Below are 9,119 nucleotides of genomic sequence, written 5' to 3'. Positions count from 1 at the left end.
GAAGAAATATGGACAGAACAAACCTCTAGTTTAACAGAAACCTTTTAATTTTCGTCAGCACCTACTACTTAAACTGCTCTTAAATGAATAAATGGGAAACTTTCATCCTACATATCTCAGAGTGAGTTATGATGAGGATGAAGTTTTTAATATCCATGTGACAACAGCAGTCGATATTTCATTAAGATGAACGTAAGCAACAGTCCTGAGATGTCCCGTGACACACGGGTGTCTGTGAAATAAAACAAGATGTGCAGACGGACACTGAATGACCCGCTCTGCCTCACAGCACTGATGAGAGAAATAATATCCAGATCAGTCAAGATTATATCAGAGCTGACACTCGCACAGAGGACACAAGTGATGATGTTGAGATTTCTGTGACTCTGAGGCTGTTTTTGAAGAGTTTTTCTCTGTCTGTGTGTGTGGCGAGTGACCTGAAGTCACTGAGAAGAGAAGATGCAGCGGTGTGGAGCTTCTGCTGCTGTCAGAAATGAGAAATGCTCTGTCTGTCCTTCTCAATCCATTATGTCATGTCCATTCTCCTTATGTGTCTTACCTTCAAGTAGAGACACGGCACAAACACATTTTAGAAGATCACTCTTGTCAGAGCAAACTGAGGGGAGATGAACAGTTTTATTGCACTGATCTTCACTTAAGAGAGAAACAGTGTTTTTATTTGTGTTTCTAAATCTCTGGAGAATTTGTCTTATTTTTAACTTTTTCTGCTGGAGGCATCATGAAGCATCAGTTTGATATGAAGAAAAAAAATGAAATATGCTTTGCATGATTCTTGAGACTCTAAAGCCATCAACATATGTCTAAAATGTGAAATAAATACCACAACAAACATAATAAATGCATTAGTGGTCCTGATTGGTGTCTTTAGATGGAGTTTGATTTGCATAATCAATAGAGTCGGTCATGTCAGATCAGATTGGTCTAATCAATCTTGAATTAAACACTACTGAGAATCTCATCCCATAATCCCAAAAGGGAGACTCTTACACAATATATCGAAATAGTACTGAGCCCTCTCTTGTTGAATATTATTAAAAAACACAACTGGTTATTATAGAAATGATCAAGGTTCACATACAGAAAATACCTTAGGTTTGTCTTCAGGAATATCTGAACATTTTTGTAACTCTAAGTGTTTCCTCAGTAATTGAGCATTTGCAGTCTTTGATGTACGGTTGAAGTAAGCAATGCAAGGCTGACATAACGAGCTTTTTCATTCTCAGAGATACACTCCAGAACGCTCTGCCTCATGAATGTGAGTCTGGGCTCAGTGAAAAGGTTTCTCTTTGAAGAATTCCCTCAGGAAAGGAAACGCCAATGTGTTTTTCACCGATAATTATTTATAGGGATTCATTCTCAACCTTCTGGCAGCTCACCTTGTCTGCTGTGGCCTTTGTAATCTTCTAAAACTCCTGTAAACTCAAAACTGTTTAGAGTTTGGAGCTCGTTGAGGACAGTGTGTTATTATTTTTTACTGGTGATCAAACTTGTCAGTTTTGTGTGGTCCATGATAACATTTCAGTTCTCAGTTTATCGTTCTATCATTCTTTCTATCTATCTATCTATCTATCTATCTATCTATCTATCTATCTATCTATCTATCTATCTATCTATCTATCTATCTATCTATCTATCTATCTATCTATCTATCTATCTATCTATGACACAGGTCTGTTGTTTTGAGCAAATGTTTGACAGGTTGACAGTTGGAAATGTACAAAAGTTGTACAATGTACAAAAGTTTATATTGTCAGCATTTAAAAAAAAAGAGAACTATCATAGATTAATGGATGATTCCATATGTATGTAATTCAAGACTGAAATGAAACAACTGTCTTGTTGCACTGTAGCAAACTGCCACCTTGAGCATATGTCTGAAAAAATCTTGTTTGTTCTTTAATTCCACAGCAGGTGGAAAAGAAAAAGAAACGTTTGTGCATATATTTACATATTCTATGAACTGGATATGTTTTTTTTTTGTTTTGTTTTTTGTTAATATACAATTTACAGAATAAGAATGCTATTGTATACCTATTTGTTTTTCTTGTCATCAAATTTTTAATTTGTAACACCCCTAACCTATGTTTTTCATTCTTCTATTTTGTCAGATGTTTACTCCATTTGTTTTCTTATTCTATTATAAATATAATGCCATAACATTTTGTAGCTGGTTTCTTGGTTAAGCAGCACCGTCCAGTTGTATTTTTTTCTGGTTCCAATTTGAAGATTAAAATTTCCAGCTCTTCATTTGATGCTCAGATTTATTACATTTCTAATTTTAATGATTTTCCCCTTGGGCCTATTCTTTTTATCATGATTATTTATTTAAATAAACGATTAAACATATAGTCTTACATTTTTCATTGGTATTCCCAGTTTATTAATAAGCAAGTTCCAACTTCTAACATTAAATTTGTAATGTTTTTTAATCACTGTGTTTAATTTGCATGTTTCTTTCTGATGGGATTACTCTGTTATGTCATTACACACAGCAGCTGAAAATTAGTGTAATTGGGGTCCTGCCAAGTACAGCAAATTGTAAAGTCGACATGTACATGAAAACAAAATAGACACTTACATACTTAATCATGTTATTATTGAGCAAGACACGTCAGTGCAAACTATTATCAAAATAAAAAATAGTTTTCATTAAAAATAATTATCAAATTTGCTTTGAAATGACTTTTCAACTGCTGTCAGATATTCTGCTTTATCCCACTGTGAGACAGTCAGGTATTGGTTGAGGTAGTAAGTGAGGCAGGCACTCGGACAGACAGACCAGAGCAGTCAGTGTCAGTAGCCTGAGGCAGACAGAAGGTGGCGCCACTGTCGCGCTGTTCCTGGATCAGATGAGCGACACGACACGGCCCTGCGGGAGTCATTAGACTGTCGCAAAAGAGGAGAGCACGAGTTGTTTATTTAAACACCACCGAGCCACGAGCATTGTGCAAGTCAATATTTTTAAAGCATATTTCATTAGATTTGTCTTCATGACTTTCTTATGAACTCAGCAGAGATGTAATATAAGGAATTTGCCTTGGATTATTTAGGAAATTATTGATTACCCTGATTCATTTCCTAAATAAGCCACTACACGTTTTTTTTTTTTCATCCAACTTTCCTGAGGTTTCACCATCTTCTGACTCAGAGAATCACACGAGCTTCCCACATTGTGCCGGGGAAAGCAGAGAGGGAGCAAATTAGGTGGCTATTTCAGTCCTCTGTAGCTGGAAAGGCGATATCTTCTGCATCCATCTTTCTGAGCAGGTGAAAAATTAATTAGGGAGACTTGTCTGGTGTTGCTGGAAGCAAACGGTACAATGCATAAGTCAAGGGATAGACTGCTGCCTGTCACTTGCACAAAAAGTCACAGTGCGAGGCTCATTAATGGCATTTATAGATTTGCCAGGGGAAAATACCAAAGTGTGTGAGGATGACAGTCTGGACATGCTATTCCCACTCACTGTCTGAAACTGGCTGTTGTTTTTCTGTTCCTCACACACAAGCAGCGGTGGACTGCTGTCGCTGCCCCATATCCACCTCCTCTGCCGAGAACAACACGATAGATATCAGGGTTATTATCGCATCTAAACATTTTCAGCACAAATAAATAAGGTACATAATTAATGGTGTATTACATCAAATTACTCTGTATGTATTTATATATTATGTAGTATGACAAGTAGCTTGTGTTGTTTTATTGTCACTGGGATAATATTATAATTTTTTATAATATTTTGAATCTGTTCTTATTTTTATATTTTCCATAGTCATTTTAATTTTCTTTAAAGTTTTAGTCATTTTTAGTAGTGTTAAAATTTATATAATTTTTATAAAAATTATAATAATTATTGTTTTAGTACACCTAATTAAAATGAAGAATCTTACTTTGGCAAATCGTTGAACCCCCCCACACCCCCCACCCCCACCCCCCCAAAAAAACCAACAAATATATATATTGTTTTATAATATATATATTTATTTGTATATTGAATTAAAAAAAAAAAAAAAATCCGTAAAATATTAGGTTAAAAAACAGCAGCAGTGGTTGCAGGAATTCTACCAAAAAAAAAATATTGTATGGTAACAATATTTTAGGTTTTACAGTTTTAATTTAAGTTTACTGTTAAATACTGTAATTGTATTAACTGATATAATGTTAATAAAACAACTAAATGAAGTATCAAAGTCTATTTTGTACCTTTGTAATACACAGATAATCATCAAATGCAGGAGGTGATGAGAAAGTCACGTGCTCAACCAAAGCCAATCACATGCAATATTTAAATAATAACACTTATAGAAGGTGCAAATCGTTTAATATGTCTCACCATCATGGTGAGACACATTAAACTGAAATATGTAATAAACATTAATTTAATATACACTATATTTAACATACAATCCTAATAAACATAACAGATAAGAAAAAAACTAAGAAGAAATAGTTATTTCAAAGAAAAAACATAAAATTCAAACTAAATTTGAAATGCAATGCAGTGAATTCTGGGAACATCAGTCTACGGGTTTACCCTGTAAATTTTACAGGAACTTAATTTCATTAAGTGCCTGCAATTTAACAACTAAACATTAACAATTTAACAGGTTTGTATTGTAGCTTTTTCAGTTTTTTACTGTTAAAATCAGTTTTTTTTATAGTGTACACTCAGAAAAAAAGGTACAAAATCTGTCACTGTGGCAGTACCTTTACAAGTCAAGTCAAGTCACCTTTATTTATATAGCGCTTTAAACAAAATACATTGTGTCAAAGAAACTGAACAACATTAATTAGGAAAACAGTGTGTCAGTTATGCAAAATGACAGTTAAAGGCAGTTCATCATTGAATTCAGTGATGTCATCTCTGTTCAGTTTAAATAGTGTCTGTGCATTTATTTGCAATCAAGTCAATGATATCGCTGTAGATGAAGTGACCCCAATTAAGCAAGCCAGAGGTGACAGCGGCAAGGAACCGAAACTCCATCGGTGACAGAATGGAGAAAAAAACCTTGGGAGAAACCAGGCTCAGTTGGGGGGCCAGTTCTCCTCTGACCAGACGAAACCTGTAGTTCAATTCCAGGCTGCAGCAAAGTCAGATTGTGCAGAAGAATCATCTGTTTCTTGGGGTCTTGTCCTGGTGGTCTTTACAGGGGATCTGTATCTGGGGCTCTAGTTGTCCTGGTCTCCGCTGTCTTTCAGGGATGTAGAGGTCCTTTCTAGGTGCTGATCCACCATCTGGTCTGGATACGTACTGAATCCAGGTGACTGCTGTGACCCTCTGATCTGGATACAGACTGGATCTGGTGCCTACGGTGACCTCGGTATAAGAGAGAAACAGACTAAAATTAGCATAGATGCCATTCTTCTAGTGATGTAGCAAGTACATCGGGTGTTATGGGAAGTGTTCCCGGTTCCGGTTTACCTAATTAATGCAGCCTTAAAATCCTTTAACGGATTTGGATATTAAAAGCATATTAGTATGTTATGTGTAAGCCAGGTTAAAGAGATGGGTCTTTAATCTAGATTTAAACTGCAAGAGTGTGTCTGCCTCCCGAACAATGTTACAAAAGGAACACCTTTGTCAAACAGTCCATATTGGTACCTTAAAGGTACATATAAGTACCTAAAAGCTACAAAAGTGTACCTTTAGAAAAGGTACTCCCTCTTTGACTGCTTTTGTACCTTTTATTTCTGAGAGTGTAAAGATATCACACACACTGCTGTTGAATAGACAAGACCTGGATTTCCTCATTCAGAATTTCATTTTCCTTTCATCAGCCTTAATTTTGTTTCCGAGCTCACTTCTGTAGTCTATTTTGGGAGCCCATTTCTGGAGGTTTCAGGAGATTAGAGCTGTGAGGATTGAAGCTCATAACAGCTCATCTGTGCATTACCACATACAGCTCACCAGAGACCACACACGTCTGCATGCACAGACCCCTGCCTGTCCACACACATAGGTTCTGTCATCTGGAATGTTTCAAGAGAAACCACATCAGAGATCAGACAACATTTTTCTTTTAGCAACATATCACTGTAATGACAAGCTGTAGACAATTCTATTGGAAACCTAAACTGTGTTGACATGGCTGCTATTCAATCATTTATTTTAAATGGTCCTGCGGTGCGACAAATGAATATTTACAATAAAAAAAAATATCCCATGTAGTCTTTAAACGAATACAAGAGCATGAAGCATAATTACATAAAAGAAAATTACCAAAAAGCTGTTTAAAATAGTTTAGATTGAATCAGCACTTCAATACATTGTCACCTATGTCTATATAGATCACTGGCTGTCAAGTACAGATATAATTTGATATAATGTTATAGCCTAATAATTATGTACACTGTAAAAAATGACTGTGATTTTAATGGTAAAAAACTGTGAAAATGCAACAGTACAAACCTGTTAAATGGTTAATGGTAAAACCGTAAACTGACGTTCACAGAATTCTCTGCGTTTCATTTCAAATATTGTTTGAATTTGATGTTTTTTCTTCGAAAAAACTGTTTCAGCTAAAAAATTTTCTTATCTGTTATGTTTATTAGGATTGTATGTTACATATACAGTAATGCATATTTTAGTTTAATGTGTCTCACCATGATGGTGTTTAGCGCTTGTGTGAATATGACTGTGCACCTTTTATGTATCTTATTGTTTATAAGCTGCTTGTGATGGGCTTTGTTTCATCATGTGACTTTCTCATCACCACCTGCTTTTGGGGGTTACCAGTGTATTAGAAAGGTACAAAACAGATTTCAGTACTTCAATAAGTTGGTATATTAATATTATATCAGTTAAATTACGGTATTAAACTGTAAATTTAAGGTAAAACCGTCAAACCTAAAATAGTGTTACTGTATTTTGTACGGTATAAAACCGTTAAACCTAAAAGAGTGTTACCGTATTTTTTATGCTATAAATCTGGCAACCACAGCTGCCATTTTTTTTTTACCATATAATTACAAATTATTTTTTACAGTGTACACACACACATATTTAATCATCATACATTTGAACTGCATGGAAAAGAGCCTCTTTAACATTCTGATAAAACATCATGCTTGGAGCAAAATGAACTGGTGCTAATTTTTGTCAGATATATAATACTTCTTTATTTGACTCAATAAGTACACTTGGAAAACAAATCAATTTACACCTGTAGTTGTGACCATGCAAACATCATTCTCATTCTATTAATTTCATTTTTAATATCTCACAATCTCACACACTTTACAAACCGAGAAAATCAAGCAAACATAAAAAGATTCAAGTAGAGAAACTGGTCAAGTCAGACTTTGTGTATGTACACATGTCCCTTATTTTAACATTTTCCAAAACAGAAGAACAAACAGAGCTGTAAAAACTGGATCAACCATAATTTTCAGTCAAATAACATTCAGCTGTTGCTCCTCTTAGATCGCATTGACTATTATAGTGGTATTTAGTCCAATCAGTAATCATTAATGATCTTTTGGTCTCCAGTGAAGAACGATATCTTCCACATTAAGGCTTTCAACTGCTTTAGATAGCCATATTGTGATGTGCAGAATAGACAATAAAGCTGTAGGGGGAAACAAGTTTTCAGTTTCTTCAGAATGTATTAAAACTTTACTGTTGCATTCAAGTTTTTTTATGGTCTTAAATGAGCCTGGGTTCACTGACCATCAGACACAAGAGGAGGAGGAGGAGACCTTTTAGAGAGGATGAAGATGAATGAAAATAGACTGAGGCTATGTTCAGAACAGAATCTTGCTTAATGCCTATATTCTGCAAAGTACAATAGTAAATGATACAGTATGCATTATGTACAATAAAAGTTTCAGTAGTATGCTACATTGCTGTCATATGACAGTAATTAATTTAGAACCAGAAATATTATTTTGCAGTTTATGTTTAATTGTGTGCAAAAACGTTGTAACTTTTGGCAAACCAACAACAACACAATGAGTCAAGAACTAGATGTTTAAATTTAAGATTGCTAGATTGCTATTGCTGTTAGATAATGATAAGGCAATAATTGTAATCATATTATGGATGATATTAAAGTGCGATACAATTTTACCTAAATTATATGAAAATAATGCAACAAGTGAATTTGAAGGCGCAGTCTGAAATATTCGAAGTACTGGAAATCATTGATTCTTCTCAGACTTGATGCTAACGCAGGTTGACAGATTTAAGACATGCAACAGGAACGAGCACAATTGACAATTTATCTGTGTTAATTTATCTGCATTTTAATATGCCTCTGGTCATAGAGCTGTTTAGATGGATGCCAAAGCTTTTTAGGTCGAGTAGAATCTGTGATCTCTCTCCCAGTTTGTTTGCTGGCTTCCATAGCTTTAGAACGTTTTTTTCCACCAACTGGCAACCCATGTTGTCAAAATACTGTTACAACAAATGTATTTTTTTTGCGCTCCCAAAAAATGTACAATAATGTTTCTATGACTTTCTATTTTTTTTTTTAAGTGATAGATTGATTATGTTGGCCAGAAGAAAGAAACATTTCAAAATCGATGTCACTCCCTCAAAAATTACACAGCAGTGTTAAGTTTTCTAAATTGTATTGGTAATCTAAATATAAAAGCCAAGGAAATGTATTGTTAAAAACCCTAAACGATTCGGCAGTGGACAAAATCACACAGACCAAAACAAAAACAGACTTTCTGACAGGGATTGCACATTTGAAAGAAAAACTGGCTGTTTTTCTGTGAAACATTTAAATGAACTTAGCATGTTTCTTATACATCTGTAAACATATTATGGTATTTTTTGGCTTTAGTATAGTCAAAATTACATAAAGCACCTTTAAGCATCACAACATTATAGCACACAATAGGAAAATGGATATTAATTTTGAAATTTGTAAATTATTACATTTAACAGTGCTAAGGAGCCTTTTTCACATTTCTGTGGTTCTGGTCATCATAGTTGGGTACACTTCTGAATGGAAACTACAACAAAATTGTTTTTGCACTCCCAAAAATCCTACAATAATGACTTTCCAAAAAAATAATTATATATATATATATATATATATATATATATATATATATATATATATATATATATATATATATATATATATATATA

The sequence above is a fragment of the Carassius auratus genome, chromosome 31, assembly GCF_003368295.1.
Source record: "Carassius auratus strain Wakin chromosome 31, ASM336829v1, whole genome shotgun sequence".
In the NCBI taxonomy this organism is placed as follows: domain Eukaryota; kingdom Metazoa; phylum Chordata; class Actinopteri; order Cypriniformes; family Cyprinidae; genus Carassius; species Carassius auratus.
The sequence above is the reverse complement of the archived record's forward strand: the minus strand, read 5'-3'. Positions refer to the sequence as shown.